Source organism: Thermobia domestica, chromosome 16, assembly GCF_964235325.1.
Source record: "Thermobia domestica chromosome 16, izTheDome1.hap1.1, whole genome shotgun sequence".
Taxonomy (NCBI): domain Eukaryota; kingdom Metazoa; phylum Arthropoda; class Insecta; order Zygentoma; family Lepismatidae; genus Thermobia; species Thermobia domestica.
In genome coordinates this window covers 78,430,952-78,457,859 of record NC_137469.1, presented here as the reverse complement: position 1 = coordinate 78,457,859, position 26,908 = coordinate 78,430,952, and the positions used below count along the sequence as shown (strand labels likewise).

General features: G+C 35.9%; 1 protein-coding gene across 8 annotated transcripts in view; it reads left to right on the top strand.

The window, feature by feature from the left end:
* Positions 1–7,257: 7,257 nt before the first annotated feature.
* Positions 7,258–26,908, top strand: part of LOC145673181 (multiple PDZ domain protein-like) — an 817,414-nt gene continuing 797,763 nt past the window's right edge. For 4 of the 8 annotated variants that reach the window (XM_081742643.1, XM_081742640.1, XM_081742645.1 and 1 more), the window contains exon 1: positions 7,258–7,483. The gene's annotated coding sequence lies outside the window, so the exon portion shown is untranslated. The remainder of the gene's footprint in view (positions 7,484–26,908) is intronic. The other 4 variants (XM_081742641.1, XM_081742644.1, XM_081742642.1 and 1 more) reach the window with 1 other exon arrangement.

Here is a 26,908-nt window from a genome sequence, read left to right as displayed (position 1 = left end):
AATCTAGTTCTGTACAAAGAGCTTCAAAAAATATAATTCTCCAATAACTGCTACAGTAAGTTTCTTTCGTCGTTCATAAACATTAAATAGGTCTAATCATAAAAATAAGTCACTCGCTCATTCAAAGTATATTTCTAGTTTAACATTGTGTGTGTAAAGTTCTTCCGTTTCCGCCTACAATCTCGTTCCACCAAATTACAATGCGTACTTTATTCATCATTCTCCTTTATCCAAAATATAATATATAGAAGAGCTATGGTGGGTACGCAATACAGCGTTCACCTCTGGTGCATGAGGTCCTTCATTCAATACCAGCTCGCACCAGGTAAGCTTTGTTGTAAACAAACACGGTGTGCGTGGGTTTTCCCGGGGTTCTCTCGTTTTCCCTACTTTCTTCCTTTCAGTAATTTATAAATGCGTACCTTATTTAATCGACTCCTTTAGCGTAGCCAGTATATTCGTTTGATGTAGAACTTATAAGAACTTTTATGTCAATATTTCAGTATTCAATATTCATATCAAACATTATCCAATATTTTGATATTTCATACAACTATGATTCGAAGGTTTCAGTAAATCCATATTTTAAAACCAATCTATAACTCCTTTACGTTAAAAACCTCCGCTATATTTCAACAACAAACAATTCACAACAATAGATTTTATTCTCCAATATTTCTATTAATTACAACAGTTTATATTTGCTTCATGACGTAAAAAAGAAAAAATGCAAATAGTTACTTACTGTATTACGACTTTTCAAATTACAAAAAATATGATATTTAAAGTAGCACCAACGTTCCCAACCATATTAGCTCTGCATGTAAGAGAGCCATGGTTTGATTCCCGGTGCGGATTCTACCAACTACCTCTCCAATATAAGTTAGTTCATATACAATAAAATTTTTACCATTTATAAGTAAAAAGTCTACAGTGTAAGCAAGCATACGGTTCTCCACCTGGGACAGCCCTGGTTCGAGTTCCGGCAATGTCATTTCTCCCTACCCAATATAACTCCCTTCTTAACATATAATTTATAAATACCAGTTATACGTCTTACACAATTCATAGCTACATATAATTAACAACACCATCTAATCAAAAGGTTTATCGTACTTTTTGACGTGAAAGAGTCCTAGTTCAATTCCCGACGCGAATTCTGCTAACTTCCTGTTATGTCATACACAATTCATAGCTATATATAAGTAAAAAACTCCACACTGCAAAGAAAAAATTTAGCGTATGGTTCTCCATGTGAAAGAGCCCTGGTTCGAGTCCCGGTGCAATGAAGAATCTAAATTCTCTGTACCCTCCATATATTAGATTATACTATATCTTATAATTCAAGTTATAATTCCATAAAACTACACCGAGTCATATGGTATTCAATGCTGGAAAATCCGCAATCAATTTCCGATTAAAACAAACACTTCTTTTCCCTTATACTCCAGACAATTACAATATGTTTTTACATGTATTTCACTTTCCAATGTCCCTTCCCATATAAAAATGAACAAGTATAATGCAAGAAAACTACAAAGTTAGTTCCTACTAATAATTTCTCATCCGGTTCCTTCTATATATCAATTTTCTTCTTCCAACAGTATACTTGCGTTTCTTATCTCTTATACGTTCTACGAATAATGCAAATAAATCGTTATTTTTATACCTCTAATACCTTGAATCTATCCAGAAGCTGCGAAACTGTCCTTTCCTCTATTCCAACGATAATAACCTTGAGAAAAATCTGGAACCGTCTAGTATTTTATTTCACTCATTTTATTTTATTCCAACGACCAACATCAGCTGCCGCGTTACATCTCATGCATATAAATGAATCAAACTTTATATTACCTTGTTCTACGTTTGTTATCTGCATATTTTATTTCCTAAAGGTCTTTCTGTATTCTACTTGTCCAATTAGCGTTTCTTTACCCGGAAAACATTTATTATATATCATGTTCTTTTTTCCATATACAATATCCATACGCATGGGTATATATTTATTTCCGAAAGGTCTTTCTATATTCTGGTTGTCCAATTAGCATTTCTTTAAGCGGAAAACATTTATTATGTCATGTTCTCTTTTCCATATACAAAGCTGAATAATTAATAGCTGCATATATTATCGTATTTCTTCTGTGTCATTTACAAGATCATTAATATGCGGAAAGAAGGTGTATCAATTCTTCAAACTGTCATACTATAAAAAGAACGCCCATGAATGCAACTAAAACATAGCATTAAAAAACTGTTAAATGTAAAGAATCTCCACGGTATATTAATTCAAAGGAACGGTATATTGAATTGCACTTCTTTGCACGGTATATCTCCACGGTATATTATATTCATCAATGTCAAGTTTGATTTTAACATGCAAAAAAGTAAAGCAGCTTGCTACGTGTCATGAATATATAATTAGGAACTTACTTTACTATTGTCCCTAGCTCTACTTACCGCCTTGGTTTTCTTTCATCAGTGGCATACTGGTTTGACGGCATGGGCTACTACTGACCTTGTATATTATTATTGTTGTTATTATTATTAGTAGTAGTAGAAGTAATAATAATAATTATAATATACAAAATATGCATAACAATTAACAAAAAGTGGTTTGTGTGTTATCTTTGAACTTTTATTTTGAGACCATTAATCTTTTCCACCGTAAATGAAATTCCATCATAAATTTGCGCGTTTAACTTTTCGGTGATTGCATTCGTAAAATGTTAACTTTTACCAATGTCACTTCCCTCAGGAGTCGCCTCTGTCAGTCTTTAAAAAAAAATCTGGGTATAGCAACGTAACGCAAAAATGTAGACAGTCATGGCATAAATTGGATTGAAAGTTACCTAAACACGTCTGAATGTATACTTATGTCATCAATATCCCACCCAACCAGGTACATGCTGGGCACGTATCATTTAACTTCCATATAAAGTACCACTGTTTACTACCTGGTACTTGAGGAATGTACATTTCATTTTCCCAGCATCTGTCGCTAGCTAAGTATTCTTTGAGGAATTTCTGACACTTGAAGGTCAGATATGGGTACCAGGGTCGATATGGGTACTTAGAGAACCGATAGGCTCTGAAGGTCACGAATACACTGGTTTCAATGTCGCATAGTGGGGTATGTTCGAACAGGAGTCGAAAAACCGATCGACGGTCCCGACAGTATAGTAGTCACTTCTCGGGTCACCGTGGGCCACTGGAGAGGCTTCCAGTTAAGATCTTTGGGTCTATCCTCATCTCTTGACTCTGTTGCGCAATTCTATGATGCACACTACCCATGAAATCACAGAAATGCCGCAGGATCCTCAAAAGAAGGACGAGAACTGGCCCAGTAGCTCGGATTGTTTACTTGTGAGGGCTCGAGCTCCTCGGAGAATGTGGATGTAGGGAGAGCGGACAGACATGCTTGTTTCCGAATATGGAAACCCGATGTCGCATTTGAATTTATTCAAGTGCCAGAGCTCAAAACGGCAGACAATGCTGATCGCTCTCGGCTATTTCGAGCCACGTGTCAGATGAGCTTGGTTTGGTATCAGTTGAAACCCTTTCTTGGGCTTGGTTGAGATACCCAGCAGGCCCGTAGCCATAAGTGTGTTATGGGGGAAGCACAGTTCAATTTGTTCCCTGACACACACACACACACACACACACACACACACACACACACACACACACACACACACACACACACACACACACATACACACACACACATACATACATACATACATACATACATACATACATACATACATAAATACATACATACACATACACACACATACCAAGCTCACCTGACGCATGGGTCGAAACAGCTGGGGGCGATCAGCAATGTGTGGTTGTTTTGGACAGTGACACAGGAATAATTTCAAATGCGAAATCGAGGTTTGCATATTTGGAAACTAACGTGTCTGCACGTTCTCCCCATACCCACATTGTCCGAGGGGCCCATTGGTTACCGGAAGTACGCGTCCTCACATACAGTATAAACAATCCGTGCTTTTGGACCGGTTCTCGTCACTTCTTATGAGGATCCAGCTGGATCTATGTAGTTTCATGGGTAATGTGCGGCATAGAATTACACAGCAGAGTCAGGAAATAAGGATAGACCCATATATCTCCACCGAAAGCCTCTCCAGTGGCGCACGGGGACCCGAGAAGTAACTATAACACTGTCGCGACCTACAGAGCCTACTGGTTCTCTACATACTCATATCGACCCTGGTACTCACCGGTCAAGAAAGTAGGGAGTTACTGGAGATGCTCTTTGTGAAAACACCTCTGTACTTCCACCCGCTTGCATTGTTGTGGAAATAAGCAACTTCGAATTATTTCAATTCAATGGGTAGACTGAAATTTGAATGAGCGGGAGCCAAGATATTTATCTTAAGCTACTGATAAAGAATTTTCCAGTCACGTCAATAAAAGGTTTCCAGGTCTTAGTTGTTAATTCTTTAGAGTGCTCTATATTTGTATTGGTGAGAATAAACGTTTGAAATTTTCAGGCAGCAAAAGACTGGTTTTGGTAAAGCTTCACCAGCTCTCACTAACAAAATACACTATGGTATATTCTGTTATATATTTTCCCCTCTTTAAAGCGGTTTTGTTTGAACGTGACGTGACGGTACAAAACACAATAGAGGCAATTTCTTAGTTCGAACTCAAGGTGGTAAACTTTGCATTGTGTTCTAGGACGTAAGAACTTTCGTTTCTACCTTACATGGTTTGTTTCCTAACAGAACTATATCTATCTATCTACATATCCATTTCCCAGATTCTCTCTCCCAGATTATATACATATGTCGGAAGTTCTAAAAATGGCGCTCACAAACAATAGGGCGCTATTCTTCAGGTCAAAATAAAGCAAAAATCCTGTATAATGGCATACCCTCCAGGGCCTACTTCAGCCGCTATAGGAAATTAAAATTTCACTATGTGGCAACGCCGCAGATTTACTTGGAAACATTAGCATTGCTGACCGAATCCATCAAGCAGTTACATCGATTGTTATGCTCGGTGTTCGAAGTGGAAAAATGTTTCGTTTTATTCAAGGATCTTATAAAATAGAGGATCTGCCCTTACAATAAAATCTTGAAGCCATACGTCACAGTTTCGCCACCCTACTCTGCCCAATAGGATCGCAATGTTTTGAGCCAACAATCATGGCGGAAACGAAAGTAGCCAACCAGACGATGGTGGAAACGAGAGTAGCCAATCAGACGTGCCGATGCTCGGTTGTTTTTTGGCTTCATCGATTTAATAGGATGACGATACAAATGGGCAGATCCTCTATTTATAACATCCTTGGTTTTATTACGATTTTGACTCGACATACCGGCTATCTAAATCTTGAAGTACAGTGAGGGTATGTTGCCTAAAAGATTGCATTTCTATTTGCAAACTGACTGAAAATCACTGGAGAGCTTCTCTTTAGTTACGGGGGAAGCATGGAAACGCTTTGATCCCTCACCAACAACTTTTTGAAAAAATAAAAATATCCCCTTTTGTTGTGTTATAGAGAATTATATACGAAAATGCTTAAAAACCTAGTTTTTATATTAACAACTTCCTGCGGGAAAGGTCCCGGATCACCTACTCGACTGAGAGATATTCCTGGAAGAATCGCCTCCACAGCAGGCCACCCCTAAATCCGCTCATGCTCAAAACACACCATTTATATGCATTAAGGCAAGAAGACACACACATAAGAAACAAACAAATGGTACATCAAAATATAAAGTAGATTAACTTCTTTGAAGACAGCTCATTTTAAAAACAAAAGGAGGAAAAACATAACAAAAATGACATTGCAATTTAAAAATTATTTCTACTTAAGAAATATAATCTTCTTACGTGCAAAGCTATGCGTCAATTACTATGTTTAAAAATGGATTTATTAAAGGTATTTAGCATCTACTCTTCCGTGACGGTGTCTTGATCACTAAAAAAACCAGGGGCGGTATGCCTTTATCATTGAAAAACCAGAGGCGGTATGGCATACCACCGCATATCGTCTCACTTCGACCACTGGTTATGTTAGTAAGTGGTGCTATTGTCAAGTTTAACTTCCATGTAAAAAAGATCGATGTAACTATTTGATAGATTGGTAGATCTTCCCTGTGGTTCTTTCTCTGCGACGTTGCCACATAGTGCAATTCGCGTTTCCAAACAAGAACCCGAAATGTATACAGTTATATATATTTCTTGTTTTCTTTCGACTTGTAAAATAGTGCTGTGTAGTCCGTGGGCGTAATTTTTGAACAAGGGTGTTTCAAAATAACACCGACAACGTTTGGAGGTGATTCCTGACACCAAGATAAGACAAAAAGTATACACCTACCTCGGTGCACTGCACAAACGCTTCCGTTTGGAGTTATAGGCTGACCAAAACATGAAAATATGAAATTTAAAGGGCAATAGCTCCAAAACTATGAAAGCTACCATAGTCGGGATAAGACTTCACTTAGGAACTAGTATATGCCTTACCCAAATATCCAAGTTTCAGAACCCTGCAGTACTTAGGCAACATTTTTTACAGAGGTAGTTGGTGAGTACTTCAAATTATATGCCCCTAACCAAACCCCCTCTATAAAAATTGTTGCGTGAGTACCTCAGGATTCTGACACCTATATATGTGGATAGCGCACATATTAGTGAAGTCTTGACCCGACTACGGTAGGTTCCAATTTTCGAGCTATGAACCTCTAAAATTCATTTTTCCCATATTTTTGGCAGCCTATAACTCCGTAAGGAAGCATTTATGCATCCAGGTTGGTCTATACTTTTTGTTTTAACTTGGTGTCAGGAATCACATCCCAAACGTTGTCGGTGTTGTTTTGAAACACCCTATATATATATATATATTTTTTTTTTCATAAATTCGTAAATAAATGCTCCATTTCATTTGTAAATGAAATCAATTCTGTTTCTCTTCTGGGCAACCAACTTGTCAATAACTCCTCTGAAGTTTAGTGTATATATGAGTATGTGTGCGTGCATGTATGTGTATATGGTTATTTTCATTGATTTTATTGTTTTTCTTATTCAGAATTAGAATTTTCTAAAGACTGTGAATTACTGAAAAGTTACGTCAGAAAAAAAGTAGCCAGACAGCAGGGATCATAAAGCTATCAAGGCATAATTCAAATATTTTTCTTTTCCCTGGAAAGACGTATCGATAAATTTGTAGAAAGGAGCGAAGTACCACGGAGCGAGGCGTTTATAGATTTAGAAAAAGTTTAAGTTCATAGAAAGTGCTGCAAGCGAAATTCCTGGGATGAAGCCATAATAGGTGGCTAATGAGTGTGACATTACTATTCAAGAGAGCTAAATGCAAATACAGTTAATTGTGTAGTATGTGTTATATTGCTTCAAGGTTGAGGAAGTTGTTAGTGTTGTTCTGAAACATGCAGTTGTGTGGTTAAATATGAAATTCGTACATTTCATCTCATGCTATTTGTGGAATCCAAACGTAAGTTAATTACCTTCGCAATAATGTCAAATGCACGAAGTTGGAATACGTTTGCATATTGATGTGATTGTTGTTAGTTACATTAGGAAGAGAAATAGTAAAGATCATCTGTAGTGATGATTAATGATTAATTTGCAAGTAATTTACGAAAGTTCATTTTCCAATCATAGTTGACCTTATACCCTCCAATGAACATCTGTAATAGCGGAAGAGAGGTTCTTTCGTCGGTGATATCGATGCTAGTCTGCTTTTGGGTGGTATAAAAGATGGTTCTAAATATAGCAGTTGAGGTTACCATTGATTTGCAAAATTCACAGAAATATGTAAGTTTCTTATTTCGAAAGACGAATACATAAATAATCCGTACTGGGTGACATGAAAATATCTCACTTCGCATAGGTAGAATTTAAGCCACCAGAAGTAATTGTTGAAAAATTAATATTCGGAGTATGTTTAGTACAAGGAGTCCAGAAGCACGTAAAAAAACACAAAATTTACAGGAGAAATAAATGATACAAGTACTTAGACGTAACATAACGTAACCAAAGCTAACCTAACCTAAACTAACCTAATATTAGTAGAAATTAGCGAAATTGATTCATTTTTTTTTTTGGAAAATTATGCGGGACCCCTACACTAATATAACATAAACTAAGCAAAACCAACCTACCCTACCCTACATTAACTGAATGTGGATAGAAATTACCAAAATTGTAACATTTTTTAGAAAAAAGAGCTGGACCCCTTCTGCAAAACATAGGCCTACAATTCGTTTACAATTTACGTACAAGTACAGCTTTCGGCTGTATAGCCTAAAAATTAGTCCAAAAACAAACCAATCTGTGCTACGTGGCAACTAAAAACCACAAATTCTATCTAACAGTCAAGGCAGGACGGACCTGGTGGACCTGCGCAGTAGCGCGGCGGTGCATCCGAAGGTAGCAGGTGCGTCAGCGATGCTTGATAATCGCGCGATCGAGAATAGTGGAAAGTAGTGGGTTTTGCTAATGATGCTAGTTTCAATAGCAGTTGTCATGATTTCATACTAGTGACGCTTCACTTGTAAGTATAAAATGTATGTTTTGTACACTGCAAAATTTTGTTCTTTAAAAATATGTCTTTTTATGCACGGCACTGAATTTTGTCTGTTAATCTTCCAAAAGTGGTGGGTCAAAACTATACTTGCACCAAATAATCAAGATATAACTTATCATGATTTCACCACTGTCATGTCTAATAAGGAAAGTTTTTACTTTGGCCATTTCACTCAATATATCTTTTAATGAAGCGATTCGTAGGGAACCGGTTCCTCCGAACAGTTTCACGGGGAACTTGTTCCTCACGAAGGAATCAGTTACAAATCATAGTGATTTCAACTATAATGATCCTACTATTATTTACAATATTGCATATTTCAAATATTGATACATATAGAACTAAGCAAACCTTGTATCGTATCAGTTCTAAATGTAACAAAGCTTGAAATATATTAGTTATTAAATAATAAATAGAACTACAGAAAGGAAAAAAAAAAAACATTTTATACATGAGGGGGCAATTCTTCTAACCCCTATTACAATTGAAAAAAAAAAAGAAAAAAAAAGAAAACTAACGTATGGTGGAGACTTCACAGAACTATATACTTCAAAGGAAACATGCTCCCGAATGAAACTAACTAAATATCTTGCAACTAAGGAAAAAATAATTAGAAGTAAATACCTGAGATTTTAGTGTGATGAATATAATTCTGTAGCCTATTTTCATGAATAAATAAAATAAATAATAATAATAATAATAATAATAATAATAATAATAATAATAAAACTTTTGTCGAATTCTATGACCGGAACAAAATTTTTCTATTCCATAAGTAATATGTAAGCTGCAACATGCGAGCCATGTATGCAGCTCAAACTCCTCTTCAAATGGCACAAAAAGTTTTCAATGTGTATATGCCCCACTTACAGGTCCTACAAAATTATAGGAATGGCTTACACTTAAATGGTTCCCTTGGCCACTATGTAACGACAAGTAACCTTTCCAATAATGCGTAATAATGGTTGAGTTCACATTAACATGTTTCGAAATTATATCTAATGATTTTTTTTTTTTCATTCATTTTTGCAAGACGAACATTTACGTTTATAGCTTACGTGATACACTTTTAGTCGATGAAGTCGCACTGTACTCAATGATTTATATCGTTTCCCACATATACTGCAATTTTTCTTAACCTCCGACACTAAAACAGAACCTATAAGCATTAATATCACTCCCACACACTAATGTAGATAAGCGATAAAAATTTAAATTACTTATCGGTTGTTCATCAAAAGGAACTTCTACGCCTTACGACATGACCACCGTACGACAGCACAAACCAACCACTTGGAGAGAACAAACCACGTTAAGAACTGCAGACTGCGACAGAAGATTACGTCAAATCATATCCATAATTGTCAAATTGAAAATATATAGTTTCCCAAAAATATAGTTCATGTTGGAAGTAGTAGATATCAACATTTCAGGTTTAAGCGTTCTTCACCATAGACCAAAAACGTACGCATGATTGTAACTAGGGCCTCTTAAATTAAATTTAGGAATGAGTAGGCTATACCTAATTTTTTTTTCTTCAAATGGGTCGAGGGTCCCAAGAACAACTTTATCTCATACTCTATGCTTTTATTCAAGCCGAAAATGGTAGAAAATTACGATTTTCGATTGCAACAGTGTCCTCCACAAACGAAAGCTCTAACATAATAGAAAGCGGTTTTCTGATACGGATTTGTCTCCAGAACATGGCCTATTTCCACCCTCATCTTTGTACAGAAACCGGAAATTGTAAATGTCTGCATAGCTGTAGATTTCATTTTGATCTGTTTACATCACGAACGGTAATGGATAGCAAAGTATGATATAGATTCAGTGTCTCAAGAACGTTTAATTTCATATGTTTTTCTTGTAACCGAAGGAGATAGGTCTAAAATTTCAATTTTTAGCTCCCGGTTTAAGCATATGGGAACTTATAGCTCAACTCCAGGTGTGTGCGTGAGGAGGGAGGATATGCGTTACTGCTTCATTCCTCGTTAACTACGGCCGGATTTAAACCAAATATGGTGGGCAAGTAACTCATCGTCTTAAGGAAGTGGCAGGCTTCGCTCGGCTTGTATGTGGTAGTTATTCCTGGCAACTACTGGCCGGATCTGAACTAAATTTAATGGGCAAGTATCGCTGTATTTGATGGCGAGCTTGCCCAAGAACAGGCTCCGCTCGACTTGTATGTGGTACTTTATACTGCCACAGTAAAAAGCACCACTCCTGACCTTTGCAGGTCAAGAGTTTCTGAATTCGGTTCTGCTTGTCAGTAGTGAATCCTTATAGTTAGGAAGTTAACAGCAGTTTCACAATATGAAACGTGATTTTCTTTTCCTTTTCTTCTTTCTTTCTTTTTGTGTGTGTGTGTGGGGGGGGGTAGGTAGGTGGGTGGAATGGTAGAAGTTTTATGATCGTAAAGAAGACCTAATTCAAGATTTCATTGATTAACATGCTAGAGGATCGAAATTTAATTTTAATCCTTAAGTAACAACTGTCTCTTACATCATTTCGTTTCGACTGTGGCTTAGAGTGTTAAATGCATCAAAACGATAAATGATAACCTCGTTTTATTTGTAATTGAACAATTGTTCAAATGCCGATATCTATTGGTTTGTTTCATTAAACACCGTGGGAGTCCGGATTCGATTCCTGACGGGAGCTCATGTAGTTCAGATTCCACGTTAATCAGTAGGTCCCGTCTCATATAGCCTCGCTGCTCAAAGAGACGTTAAAGTCAAAATCACTCACTATTTCATGTAACGTTTGAGAATATCATGATTAATATACCAAATTTTCAAAAAATTCTCATAGAATTCTGCTTTAGAATTAAAAATGTGAAAGATATCCTAATCCATGTAGTTCAGATTCCACGTTAATCAGTAGGTCCCGTCTCATATAGCCTCGCTGCTCAAAGAGACGTTAAAGTCAAAATCACTCACTATTTCATGTAACGTTTGAGAATATCATGATTAATATACCAAATTTTCAAAAAATTCTCATAGAATTCTGCTTTAGAATTAAAAATGTGAAAGATATCCTAATCCATGTCCATCATGATATTAAACTTTCAATCAATAACTGCTTTCTTTAAAGGAGAGAGAGGGAGAGAATGTTGTTTGTCTTGATGTGAGTTTAGAGTTTTCTAGGGTATTTTTGACAGTGAATGTTTATATATATATATATATATATGTTAGTGTTCTGTTATACAATCAACGAATCGCAACATTGCTTTGTAATTAAAACATCCTTTCAACTATTGTAAGTAGAAGACTGTATACAATCCAAGAGAAATCCTACAAATTTTCTCTTATTTTCGAAATTTTCTTCATAGTGCTTTACTGTGAAATTAATGAACCCTGTACTTCGATATGATAAGTACGTTATGATATATTGTAAAAACCCACTAAGTTTCAGTATATTATATCAGTTGCTTTAGTAAAAATATGGTGAAATGGGGGAGTCTTGGAAAAAAAGAATGAAATTTAGTGATTTCTAATAGTTCAAATTCGGAATCGCAACCCTTTCGTGCAATTACACGTTTATAACAGAGGAAGTCCCTTGTGACTATGTGAATAGTGTACGCATCTTGGGAGCAGGAGACCTAGGTTCGATTCCCGGCGAGAGCGCATCAGATTCGGATCCCACGTTAAACTGTAGGTCCAAGTCTCGTGGATTAGCCTGGGTGCTGAAAGGGATGCTTATCTCAGATCAAATCAAACTATGGTAGCAGATTATGCTTCATTTCTGTAGGGGAAAAACGTACAAAAACTTCTGTTTAAACCCTCGAATTTTTTACTATTCCTAAATTTTTTCATCCGTCTCTCTTAAGCCTTTTATAATCAACTTTCGTTTTAAAGGAAATTGTAGACTTCCTTTTCTTTTTACATATTCTGTCCGTACCCCAATTATCTTAGATTCATTGTTCGTACGTCATTGTCTTTAGAATGGATCAGACTTTCAAATGACACCGTACACATTTTTCAATGTTGTAAAATTGGTGGGAAGTGCGGAGATTTTTTCCGGAAACGATTTTCTATATTCATTTGGATGCCCTTAGCGAAGCCGAGGCGGGTGCTGTTCCACGAAAGGTACCGTAGGATACCACACATACCCTAGGCGAGAAACGGTTTGGGTGTTATTGAAATACGGGTAGTATATATGAAAGTGTGTATGAAAAAAAAAATCGAATCATATATGTAATAACGTACGAAATTATGAATGAATAAATAAATAAATAAATAATACACTTTAGAAAGTACCTTATGTATAACCACACAATGCCTCAGTTACACAATGGTACATATATTCGTATATATTTTATACGCTACTCATATTTAAGGTAACTTAAAGAAAACATATACCAGTCTCAAATTCACACAACTATATTTTACAATAATAACTTGTTTACATCACAGTTCAAAATTGTACGTCTAACTATCAGGGTTGGCTAGTTTAAACCAAGGCGGTTTAAACCAAACAAAAAAAGAACGAAAAATGCTTTAAATCATGTGAACTTCATGGTGACGTCTTCACATATGAAACCATCTGCATTACGTTTATGTACTTTTCACCTTTTGATCAAAGGGTCCCGTGTTTAATTCTCGGTCGAACCACAACCCGTCTTTCAAGTGTAAACCAAGTAGCGATTCGAGGTGTCCCTTTAAGCGAAAGTCTTCTCCGTGGTTAATCCTAAACATACGAAACGAAACCAAATTATATATTTCTACTTGCCTGAATGCCTGTTTTATAAAGAAGCCAAGGTTGCTTAAATATATTGATAGAAATTGGCAAAATTTATCAACTGCCTACGCAGCTTCCAACATCAGCTTGGATTTGACTTTGTTTTAATTTTATTGAATGATATTTACGTACACACCAAATTTGTAATTTAATACCTCAGTTTTAGCGTAGTGATTATGATACGTTGACCTTTAAATTTTATATACAAATACATTTAAAATAATAACAGGATTTTCCCAATGGCTAAGGCGGGAGCTTCCCGATTTATATATAATTACATAATGTTTTTACTTGTGTAACTGTTTATCTTTTCGTCCTTCTGAAATGATTCTTGACAATTATATTAACAACTAGGCCTATGTAAAAATCAGTACAACGTATTTTTATCAGGAGTCGTTCGTGAGTGAGTCGGCAATCGCATTTGTGACCAATTAGTCCCGGTTTCGTGTCGAAATGGACAATTTTTCGTGGATGAAGCCGAGAAGCGGTTTGGATTCCGCTTTAAGCTTGTGACCCCTTCCAGCATAACCTTGTTGTTGCATAATAACACCAAGGCGAAGCAAACTAATTTCTGTCGATATCTAATATTATAAATACATAGAGTAAATTATTTAAACCAAAAAACCGAGTTTAAAACAAAAATTCTGGTTTTTAGGTTTTTTCAATAAAAACCATGGTTTTTGCTAACCCTGCTAACTATAATAGCGTTTCACACAGTTGTACAGTGTGTCCGGAATGGGACTAACGGTTTTTAAAAGTGTATAGTTTTAATATGGTCAGAGACAGTGGTCGAAGTAAGATGGTGTCCGGTGGTATGCCATACCGCCTCTGGTTTTTCAGTAATGAAGGCATACCGCCTCTGGTTTTTTTAGTGATCAAGATATACCGTCACTGGAGAGTAGACAGGGTTTGTCCAAGTGGCCCAGTTCGAAAAGCCCACCGGGTTTTTTTGTGTTGGATCCACCTAAAAAACCCACATGGACTTTTGAGAATTTCGTTAGTATATTATTGGTACAACTAAATTGATCACGTTGAAAGTGATTTTTATCAGATTTTGAACTTTGCTTGGGCGAATTAGATGCTTTCATGTTAAGGTATTCAACATTCAACATAAGACCTTTATAAAGTTCTTAATGCCCTGAATGAATTTAAAAAAAAAAAAAATTGGGTAGTTATAGAACAATTAATGTATGAATTTCGCTTATAACCTGTTTAAAGTAAAATACGCAATTTTATAGTTTAGAAAATACTTTCCGTGAATAGTGTTCTCGGCAACGCCGAGGGACGTTATCCCTCATACGTTGGACGGGTTTAAGGTCATAGGTGCCGGTACTACCAGTAAATATGTAGTGCATTAGTAAAACAGTATTATTTTTGATTACCTTTGATGGTAACACAGGTATTCTTCAGTAAAATTTTATTTTCGAAGAACAGTAGTTTAGTTCAGTTATTTGATGCTACTCTTCAAAAAGCATTCTGTAGAATCATCACCAGGAATAGCGTAAAAATTCTTATCAAATTTAAGAAGCTTAATGCTCGGATTTCCGAAGACTACGTAACGCTTACTATTTCCAGTGCTGAATTCACACTTCCGTACTAGTGGGTTTCGATGTACCAAAAAAAAAAAAAAAATAAAATAAAAAAAAAAAATAAAATAAAATAAAATAAAATAAATAAATAAAATAAAATAAAAACGTCGCAAAAGAAGTTCTCGGGAAATTCCCGCAGTTCATCGCACAAAGCGTCGCAACTGAATACTTACGTTGGAAGATATTTCTTTTAAGACATTTTCAAACATTTATTTATAAAATATGAATTATATCTTCGTTAATTGTTTTAAATTAATTTTCGGGAAAGAACTGTCTTGGAACAAGTGCTCGGGAAATTCCCGTAATTGAACGCGCAAAATATCGGAAGTGAACTTCAACAATAAAACCATTTATTTTACGTTGGAAAATATTTGTCATATCAGGCATTTTAAAACATTTATTTTATAAAACATGAATTATATCTTCGTTTTAAATCAATATATTTGGTGTTTATATTTGGCGAACGTCACTGAGGCTCCTAGTATGATATCTACATTTGTTCGTTTGTCTGCCTGTACCACACATACTACGAGGTATAACTTTCGGTCTTTTAAGATTAAATTTTCAGAGTACAAGCACGAGACACACTAAATTTTCCTGTACAGTTTTTGACGAACTACCAACGTAAAATTTCAAAATGGCGGCCATTCTTATTTTTAAAATAGCGGGGATCCAGGCTAGAAAGCGCAATTTTTTTTCTTTTAATTTGACATTTTCAGAGTAGAAGTATGAGACACTCAAAATTAGTTGTATATACTTTTGCGGCGATACAACGTAAAATTTAAAAATGGCGGCAATTTTTTTTTCAAAACAGCAGTTAAAATAAAATTGTTGCAAGTTGTAACAATGATAATCTTGAAATATAAATCACATTTTAACACTTTTACCCCAAACACATTGAAATATTTCGAAAATACCCAATTAAACCCGAAAATACCCGAAGAAACCCCCATGGGCCCAGGTGGGTTGGACTTTAAAAAAAAATGGTTTCTTCAAACCCTGAGAGTAGATGCTAAATAGCTTTAATAAATCCATTTTTATACACAGTAATTGACAAATAGCTTTGAACGTAGATGATTTTATTTTTTATGTAGAAATAATTCCTAAGTTGACAGGACCGACATTTTTGTTATCTTTTTCCTACCTTTTGTTTTTAAACAGGTGTCTTCAAAGAAATTCATCTAGTTTATATTTTGATTTGCCATATTGAATTTTCCTTCTTATATATGAGTGTGTCGTCTTGCCTTGATGCATATAAATGTTGTGTTTTGAGCATGGGCGGGTTTAGAAGTTGTCTGCTGTGGGGGCGGTTCTTCCGGGCATTTGGATTACCTCTCAGTTGAGTGAGAGGTTCGGGAGTTTTCCCACAGGAAGTTGTTAATACTCTCGGTTTTTGAGCATTTTCGTGTATAATTCTCTATAATACAACATAAACATTTTTAAATTTTTTTTCCAGAAAGTTGTTGGTGGGGGATGAAAGTCTTTCCATGTCCGCTCCCGTAACTATAGAGAAGCTCTCCAATGGTTTTCAGTCATTATGTAAATAGAAATGCAATCTTTGAGACAACATACTCTCACTGTACTTCAAGATTTAGATAGCCGGTATGTCGAGTCAAAATCGAAATCAAACATACCGCCTCTGCCTTTTTTTCCCACGTCGAACACTGGTCAGAGATACAGAAGAAAAAATGCATTCTAAAGGAGAAGTCAAAAGTTTATTTGGTCTTACTTACAAGTCATTCTAACGCAATGTAACTGCACGTGAACTCCATTTGTAACTCTGACAATATCTAGCCTGAACTCAATCTCTCTCTCTACGTATTCTGTAACATCTGAGGTGTTACTGAAGCAATCGCATTCCTAATACGGTTCTTCAGTTCCATCATTTTATGCACCTTTTCACCAGAATACACAAAGTCTTTCACATACCCCTACAGGAAGAAGTCCAGGGGGTTAACATCAGGAGAGCGTGGAGGCCACCTAATTGGCCCATCACTGCCTATCCAACGGCCAGGAAATTCAGTATCAAGGTACTCCCTCACTTGTAGGCTCCAAAGTGTAAACGGGGCACTATCCAATTGGAATATCATTTGAGGTTGTAAATGTTGTAACTGGGAAACAGCAAATTGTGAAAGCATGTCCAAGAACACATTTCCTGTTATGGTTTGCTCAATGAAAAAGAAGGGGTCTATAACTGTATTATGTGTTAAAGCACACCAAACATTCAATTTGGGACTGTCTCTAGAATATTCTATGTACGCATGCGAATTCTCAGATCCCCATATCCTAACATTGTGTCTGTTAACACAACCAGACAAGTGAAAAGTTGCCTCATCAGAGAAAACAACATTCAATAGGAAATTATGGTCATACTCAATCCTGTCCAGAATTTCAGTAGCAAATGCTGCTCTCTGTGACTTATTGTAGGGCTTAATATCTTGCAAGGATTGCTCCTTATACGCGCGCAAACGTAATCGTTTGTGTATCACATCGTATGCTGGTTCACTTTGGAATTGCCAATTGCCGGCTCGCTGCGCGAATTGATTTCCTCGGGCTACGTGAGAAACACTCTCTTATTCCTTCCACATTTTCTTCTGACACACGCGATTTACTACCGCTGTGATGTTTCACTACACTCTCCGTTGATAAAAATTGATCCTTCCACGCCTGGATACTGTTGCGTGATGGAGGATCCTTGTGGTAAACACGTCGAAAGTTTTGTTGAACTTCAACAACATTTTTTTTTTCTCTGCAAACTACCACACGCGTTGCACCTTTTCGATTGCCAACGCCATTTCTGTTTATTGGCGATACTAGTGCCGTCACCGGTAGTTGTTCAAGTATGCTGAACAAAACTTTTTGAGTTTTCCTTCAGTATGAATGTATTTTTTTTCCTGTGCCTGTGACGATATTAAAATTATACACTTTTAAAAACCGTCAGTCCCATTCCGGATACCCTGTACTTTTCATTTTTTTTTCTTCTTAATATTTGGTTCTGGCGGAAAGAGCTGCTTAATCAACAAACAAAATTAACTTCTCCATCTCAATACTAAACATATACTTGTTCGGTTTAGAACGCTACCAACAAGAGTATAAATTATGAAAATCAATCGCAATTCTCAGGGTTTAATTATTGAAGATGGTAAACTTCAATTAGGGCAAGTGAGGGGAAGTTCGCCACCGAAATGCTATTTATTTTTCGTCTTTTAAACGAATTAGGGGAGAAGGGCCAAATTTATACTGTACATAAAGTAGTCATTGCAGATTATGAGGAAAGTAAAATAAACACTGTGTTTAATATACTTATGCCGTAATATTATAAATACGAAAATGAAGAAAAGTGGCGAACTTCTCATCACATGCTTGAAAATTCGCCATATATCCTATAATATATCGTTTTATCGTCAGTTTGAATGTATGTGGGTCTATATACAAGAGCAGATGCCAAAGACAACAAAGTTTAATAAAACCAGAATTAGCATAGAAGATTAAAAAAAAAATATATACAATACAAATATGTATAATTACCGTGTTTCAAAGGATGCATTTGAAACACATCGATCTACAAAGTGTACGATCTTAACAAACGCTCTTTTAATCAGATTCTAAATTGGAACCAAGTGCATCACTATTATCGCACATTATGCACAAACCACACCGTTTTATTGAACCGCTATTGCTGGTGTTGATTCTACAGAATGCTTATTTGAAGAGTAGCAACAAGTGACGGAACTAAACTGTTAGAAAACCAAATTTTGCTGACGAATATTTGTGTTACCATCAAAAGCAGGAAATAATGCTGGTAGTACCGGCACCTATGACAACCCGTCAACGTATGAGGGATAACGTCCTTCGGCATCCCCGAGTCGGCGAGCACACTATTCACGAAAGTATTTTCTAAAATATAAAATTGCATATTTTATTTCAAGTAGGCTATAAGCATCATAGGCGCCGACTTGAAGAAAATATTGGGGGGGCCAAAACAATGAATAAATATATAATCATATTCGGCCGTTTTCTACCAACTGCTGGATAAAGACCCCCTTCCCTCCACATCTCGGTCTGCTGCATACGCTCCGCTGCTAAATTCATGACCTAAGTCAAATTTGTGTGAACGCATTAAAAAAAATTCAAGTTCAAATTCTGGGAGCTACACTGCATCAAATTGATCTTCACTTCTCATATCAGTGTTACCATAGTGTTGATTGAAGCTTCAGTGCTCTATTAACTCTTTCAGGATTTTTGGTAAGTTTTGTTACCATGGCGTACTATGGTCTTTGACCTCTTATTTAGGTTCTATAAGAGGTACTAAGTCGTTTTTTGTTAGTCAAGTCAAGAATGGACCAAAGAACACCCCAGTTGCGTTTTGGAACCAGATGCTCAACTTGGCTGCGTCAAGTGGGTGCGGAAGGGCGTGACTTTTTACTTTTTCTTAAGGCAACTTTCAAAAATTTTTCACGCCTGTAGTTTTCACGATATCAGATTGAAATTGTATGTACTTTGGATATTTCTCAAGTTTTTCTGAGATCTCTACGTGAAGCCGAATCCGGGCACGAGGACTGCAAATGTTCCGAGGGGCTGATTGTTTTAGAAAAAAAAAATCAGTTTTCCCAATTTTTCCGGTTCAGAAATACGATATGTACATGTGTGTGGCGCCGTTGGAAAGGGCTTGTTATACTAAAGAAAATAACGTTCAAGCCATGACTCTAGCCTAAATAGTAATGACGCAGTAAATTTTTATAATAAGTATATACGTATGTGTGTGTATAAAGAGAGAGCCTAAATTCAGACTTTCGACAATTTTTCTGCCCTTTGTTTTTAAGATACCAGACTGGAATTTTGCACACGTATTATGTACATAACAATGTATTTTTTTAAAAAAAATTCAGATTCCTACGTCAACCCAGGCCTAGGCCAGAGGAGCAAAATGTTTTGGTTGGATTTGCAAAAATACTTCCGAGATTTTCCCTAATTATCTGATTTAGGGGCATGATACGGACATGTGAATGATACCGTTGGAAAGGGCTTATTATACTGAAGAAAACGGTGTTTGAACCATGACTCTAGGCTAAATAGGAATGACGCAGTACATTTTTTAACATATTTTATACCTAGGTATATATAGAGGAAGTTCGGGTATCATGGAAAACCATTTTTGTTTCGCTTGTAACTCATTTAATAATTGCACATTGAAACAAAAAGGAAAACAAGTATACGTCTTACATATTTGGCTTTATTTATGTATATCTTGATAAAGAAATTTCGTTATAGGGGTGGATAAAATGTATAATTTGTAAAGAAACAACTTTGGAGGGTAATATGAAATAGTCGGGTAATATGGAATACAAATGCTATATAGAAAAGAGAAAAGTTTTCTGTTGAACATACAATGAATATAGTGACAATATATGAATATTCTGAATGTCAAGCCATAACTTATTGTGATTAATTGCAAAAGTCATAAATATAATACTCTGCTTGTGCAGTCATTGTGTGCTCACATTAAACATGATGAACGCTGGACCCAAGCTCACCCCTTGTATCATCAGACAATTTGCTGTAATATAAAATACACTTAGCATTGTTGTCATCATAAATGTGTTTAATTGCCCAATACCGACAGATATTTTTGTAATCGGAATACCATACGGAATACCGTACTTTTCTTGCGGGTATTCCATATTGCCCTCCACGCCAGCTTGGAAACGAAAGAGCTGTTAAACGCATTCGAAGGCGTATAGGATAATGGCGCTTATCAAACTACCACTCTGTATATCCAATGTCATAGTAAATAAAGAATTGTTGTTCTATTACATTTCAATAGGAAAATACAGGTTGTAAACCACTTACCTATAAACGTATTCCTGAATAAGACATCAGATTTTCACGTCTACCAACACAACGAATGTCACAATCACATGGAGACTGACTGTAGAGCATCATGGGGACGTGAGGTAGTAGTTTCTTTCCTCTCCGCTTGGAAGCAACACATCTCAGGCGAGCTAATGAGGTATTCCATATTATCCGACTATTCCATAATACCCGAACTTCCTCTATTTATATACATATATGAAAAGATGGGTCACCTTCAGACTTTCAATTTCTCCCGACCTCAGTTTTCAAGATACCAGAACGAAATTTTCGCGCACGTATTATGTATATAACAAGATTTTTTTAAAAGATTCAGATCCCTACGTGAACCCAGGCCCGGGCCAGAGGTTCGATTTTTTTTTCGAAAAATCTCATGTTTTTTTTTTTTAATTTTCTTATTTCTGGAGTATAATACGGACAAGAGAGTGGTACTGTTCGAAAGTATGATCTATCCTGAGAAAAATGAGTTATGAACCACGATCCTACTATAAATAGTAAGGAAGCAGTAGCGGTTTGAGTGAAAGTCTAAAATTTACCTCAAAAAGTGGAAATCCTAAAAAGGTTAAACGCCGATTTGAAACGGTGCTTTTTATCGAATAAGAAGGCTGTTCCTAATATTGAATTAAAGGCACAACGTAATTTACGACAGAAATTCTTGCTCCTCTGGTAATTCTTCCTCAACTGAATTATATTGGGGGGGGGGGGCGAGGACCCCACCTTTAAATATTGGGGGGCCAAAATTGCCCTGCCCCCCCTAAGTCGGCGCCTATGATAAGCATAATCCATACATTAATTTGTTCTATAATCATCTCAAGCTAAGGTAATTTCCTATTATTCTTTCAGTGCATTCAGACCTTTATAAAGGTCGTATCATGTTGAATGTTGTTGTATACCTTAACGTAAAAGCATCTAATTCGCCCAAGGAAAGTTCAAAATCTGATAAAAATCACTTTCAATGTGATCACCTTAGTTGTACCAATAATATATTAACAAAAAGCTCAAAAACCCAGATGGGTGTTTTCAGGTGGGTCCAATCCTGCATATGGGTGTACTGAGGACTTGTGATAAGCCCGGGACAGCTTCTCTAGTGGATAGATTCCTGTCAATCTCCTTATCAATCTTTTTACTATTCTTGAAGTACAAGAATTCTCGCTGAAACTCAAGAATTTGAGCAGTTATCATCAATTCGCTCTTCTATTTCGTTAAACTTGTTTCTTAGATGTTGTGGCAGTTGATCAAGTCGAGCACTGTGATTTTGCTCTAACTGTTCCAATTTACTTCTCATTTGTTTTAATTGATCACTACGCGATTGTTCTAATCGTGGTAATTGACTTGACAATTGATCAAATTTACTACTCTGAGATTCCAACTTAGCTGTTTGCTTTTCCATTTTACTTTCAGTTAGTTCTGAGATTGGTTCATTTTTCCAATATCTTCCATTCTGTATTTCATTCTTTGACTGGCACTAATTAATCGCTGATTTCGTACTAACATGAAAACTATTTTGAGTAATCTTACTGTCTTTCAGATTAATATCGACTCCTGGAGTGAAACTACCATTAAAATAGAATATAACCAGACAGTGCCTCAGTTCGTACATATATTCGCATATATTTTATATGCTACTCATATTTAAGATAACTTAAACATATGCCAGTTTCAAATTCACACAACTGTGTATTTTACGAAAATAGCTTGTTTTACATCATAATTCAAAATTGTACGTCTAACTATAATGGCATTTCACACAATTATCTATTAAAATGCTACAATAGCAATTAAAAGCGCCTGAGCTCCAACCTATAACTTTGGCTTTCAAATCTTTAATTTACGGTTATGTGTGATATCACGTTTAACAGAGACAAACATTTTGAGTATTTGTACTTTAAATAGTCTAAATTAGTTAACTATATCTTTTTCATAAAGTTTATGATATAAAATTATTGTTCAAAACATTTGTATTTTAATAAGCCTTCTTTAAAATCAATGCATGAGAATTGTGCTTCCATCTTCTGAGTTCTTTTAAACTATGTTTATATGTTTGTGGTCAATCCTTTCGACAATGAGATCTCGGAAACTACAGGCTCTAGAAAGATGACGTTTTCACTGATCGATTGGAAATTTTGCGTAGATTGTCCAGTTCTAATTGAATATTTAAAAAACATGGCCATCATTTCTTTATTACATTTTTTAAGGGTACACTGGAAGCGTTGAAATTTAAAAAAACAAAAACTAAAGCATCATATCCTATGCGTTATACATTCCAACACCACAATGTTGTATACTGGGGCTGTATATGTCTCAGGCGTTTGTTCCATGGCCAAATAATAATGAAAAAGGAAGGTTACGGTAACCATTTCTCGAGTCTAACATGAATCTTTATTTTTGGAGTGTTTTGCCCAGTGATCACCATATATAACTTACATTATAATTAATTGTAATGACATTATACCTAATTATATCATGGTGTCTATCGGTGACGAAAGTCATGAAAAAGTCACGAAACCAGAAAACGGTCATGAAAGTCAAGAAAAAGTCACGAAATCTAGCTTTTAGGTCTCGATTTTTTTCATCTGTACAAATATAAGTATAGACTGGAAAATTTTGTTTTATAAAACGTCAAAATTCACCGCCAAAAATGCCTATGGTCTGCTTTAAACGCTACCAAATCACAAGCAAAGCACGCTTCTATCACATGCATGAAAATTCGGCTTAATTTGCACCCAAATTTGCTCTTAAAAATGTTACTAAATTTTATAGTCTGTGAAAGAAAAGGTCACGAAAAAGTCTCAAAATTTCATTTTGGAATTTTAGTAGACACCCTGTTATATGTAATGTATTTGCTTATTACATACTGCATGCAAGAAGAAAGAAAATACTGGACATACATGAATTAGAAACTCCAACTGGAAGTAGGCTCAAATCTTGCAAACGGTGCGAGATATTGAGAAAAAATAATCGAAAAAATCTCCCCTTTATGATACTCTTTGCCGATTTTTTTTTTTTTTTTTTATTTATTTATCAAGACGTCTTTCACTTGGGTCTGTAAAGGGACATGTACATATGTTGTGAGGAATGAGAAGGAGATTTATGCTCATATGCGAATGATGCGCTGTGTAGAGAGCGCAGGTTCAGCTAGTATAGTACAAATAGCGGATTTTAAGGTGCAGCACCTTTTTAAAAAATATAGTTGTTATAACAACCAGAATTCAAAATATGTATTTCCGGACATAAAACGAACTTAAATAAACGCACATTGTTGCACCTTTTTCGTTAATGTTGCACTTTTTTTTCTGGATTAATAAAATTCTCCCCCCTTTCTTTTTTTTTACTTCTTTTAACCTTCAGCACCTTTATTGTTCCTTTCCTCTCTTTTTTTGTTAAAAAAATGGACAGAACAATATGTTTTCGATCTGGTTTACACATAATATTTTTCCTAAATTTAGACACAATTTTAGGCGACACAATGACTACAATAACGGCATAAATAGTCAAGAAATAATTTTCTGCATGTACGACGAAGAGCGGCAATTTCCTTTTATCTTTCAAAACTCCATGATAGAAGAAAGAAAAGCTGTTTTCCCTACCGTCGAGGTTTCATGTAAGAAAAAGATTCGGGAAAAAAGGTCAAGCGCTTCATTCACATTTTGGAGCTTGAAGTCTTTGCCTTTGCCTACCCTATCAGTTGTGTAACAGTCTGAACCAGAACTTATTCTTCTCAATAAAAGCAGAGCTCGTTCGTGGCTAAGCGGTTAGCACGCTAGCGGTTAGCCTTTGGCGTGAGAGACCCGGGTTTGATTCCCGGTGGAGCTCATGTGGTTCGGATTCCACGTTAATTAGTAGGTCCACGTCTCATATAGCCTCGCTGCTGAACGGGACGTTAAACTCAAAATCGACTCGACTCTCAATAAAAGCATAGCATGCCAAAGACCAAAAAGAGAAGTTGCATGCACTTGCAGCAGGAATGCATTGGAAGTAATGGTATAATTATCCGATTTGCATTTTGCCATGTAAATATTTCCATCGATGAGAAACATCAAAAGGACAGAATAAACCAGCATATCAACTACATCAAACACGTTAAGAACATGGAACTTCGCAGGTTACAATCAAAATAACCGACATTGGTAAATACTTTCGTTTCCAGATGTAAAAAACAGCGATCAACTAACGTGTTTTACGCAGATCCTACAACAGCATTAATCCAATCAGGAATTCCAGTCTACTACAAAGTAAACAGTACTACATGCAAATACAATAATTTCTGAAAAAGTATATGCGAAGATCAGTACCAGACGAGAGCACCTTGAGAGAAATCTATGTAAAGCCGATTTATGAGGATGTTTTCGTAAAAAAACAAATAAGTTTTTGGCAAACACGAAGTGGGTTTCGTGTTAGACGAAACAACTGACGAGCTGCAAAGATATGTACTGAATGTATTGGTGTTTCCGTTATCTGGTGAGTGGGTGAAACCGATGTTGTTTAAAGTGTACCAACTCGAAAAGACAAATGCCTGCACAGTAATGCAATCCTTCAATGATTGATGCATGAAGCTGTGGCCAGAGGGCATAAAATACGATAAGGTATTGTTCTGACTGGTTGTGTCCGATCAAGCACGTTACATGCTTTCGGCTTTCCAACAACTAAAGGACATATACCCTAACTTTAATAATATCGAGTGTATGGCACATTGTCTGCATCGTGTTTGTGAAAATATAAGGGAAGAATGCAGTAAGGTAAATGACTTCATTGCTGCTCTAAAGAAGATTCTTGTAAAGGCGCCTAGTCGTCAAGCTTTGTATCGAGAAATCACTGACCTCCCTCTGCCACAATTTGCTGTCATAACCAGGTGGGATACATGGATAAGATATGAAGTTTTCTTGTGCTAAAAGTTCAAACAGTTTATACCTGTCCTAAACGCAACAGACATAGTAGCCATCAAACATGCCCAGCAAATGCTCAACGATCAAGTCCTCCAGGTGGAACTTAACAAAGTGCATGGCTACAAGTATTTACTAGATGTGATTCAGAGTTTGGAAGAAATTATGGAGAAGGAGAAATGGTGGAAGAAGTTATCAAGTATAAGAAACGCTCTTGACGTATTTGCTAGGGACAGATTTGAACTGAATTTGCGAAACAATCTGAACGTAGAAACTTTTGCAACGTCAACTGAATTTTCTTTCCGTGTGCTTAAAAGATATGCAACATTGGTTTCCGTTGAGTCGAGCGAAGTTTCTCCGCATACAAGGATCTTCTGAGCTACAAGCGACAGAAACTAACATTCGAAAACAGAAATATTGTGCCTAATCAAGTATAACCAGATTCTGAAAACTTAGTAGTATATAAATGTTTCTCAAGTTACAATATTGTTAAATTATTATTATTATTATTATTATTTTTTTTTTTAAATACCGAGTTGGTTTTAACCACAATTTTCTTACAAGAATATTGAATGTTGTACAAGATTATACGTAAGATTAAATAAAACAATTTTTGCAATTTATGTCAAATGCTTAAAGCCAAGATTTTAACAATATTTGCTGGTGTATTGAATAAAGAATGTTTATGTAACTTTGTGCTATAGCACTTAATAAATATATCCCATATTTATTGAACCTTATTCCCTTTTTTGACACCTTTTTTGAACCTTTTTGAATGATTTTTCAGTACCTTTTATTCCCTTTTTCCTACCACATTTTTGCACCTTAAAATCCGGTCTCTAATTATAAACATGTCGTTGACAACAAATACTATCACCATAGCAACGTATTAACAAAATATATTGCTCAATTTACATATATTACTTACATTATTGTCTAATTCTTTCTTCTTTTTAATTTTGTGACTAGTGCCTGTAAGAATAGCACTTCTACCCTGATACAACATATAATGTTATGGCTGTATAGTTATCTAACATTAATGGTTGGAAAATCGTTGTCTTTAGAATTGATGCGCGTTTCAGGTGCTGCTATACGCATGCGTTACGGGTATATAAATTCGGGAGAAATTGGACATAGTAGGTTCTTTTTAACATTGGCCCCCAGGTTTAGATACGTACACGATAGGTACCTTGAAAAATGTTGCATGCTCTAACCCAAAGATAGGCAAATCTCTTTTTCTGTGTTCAGGC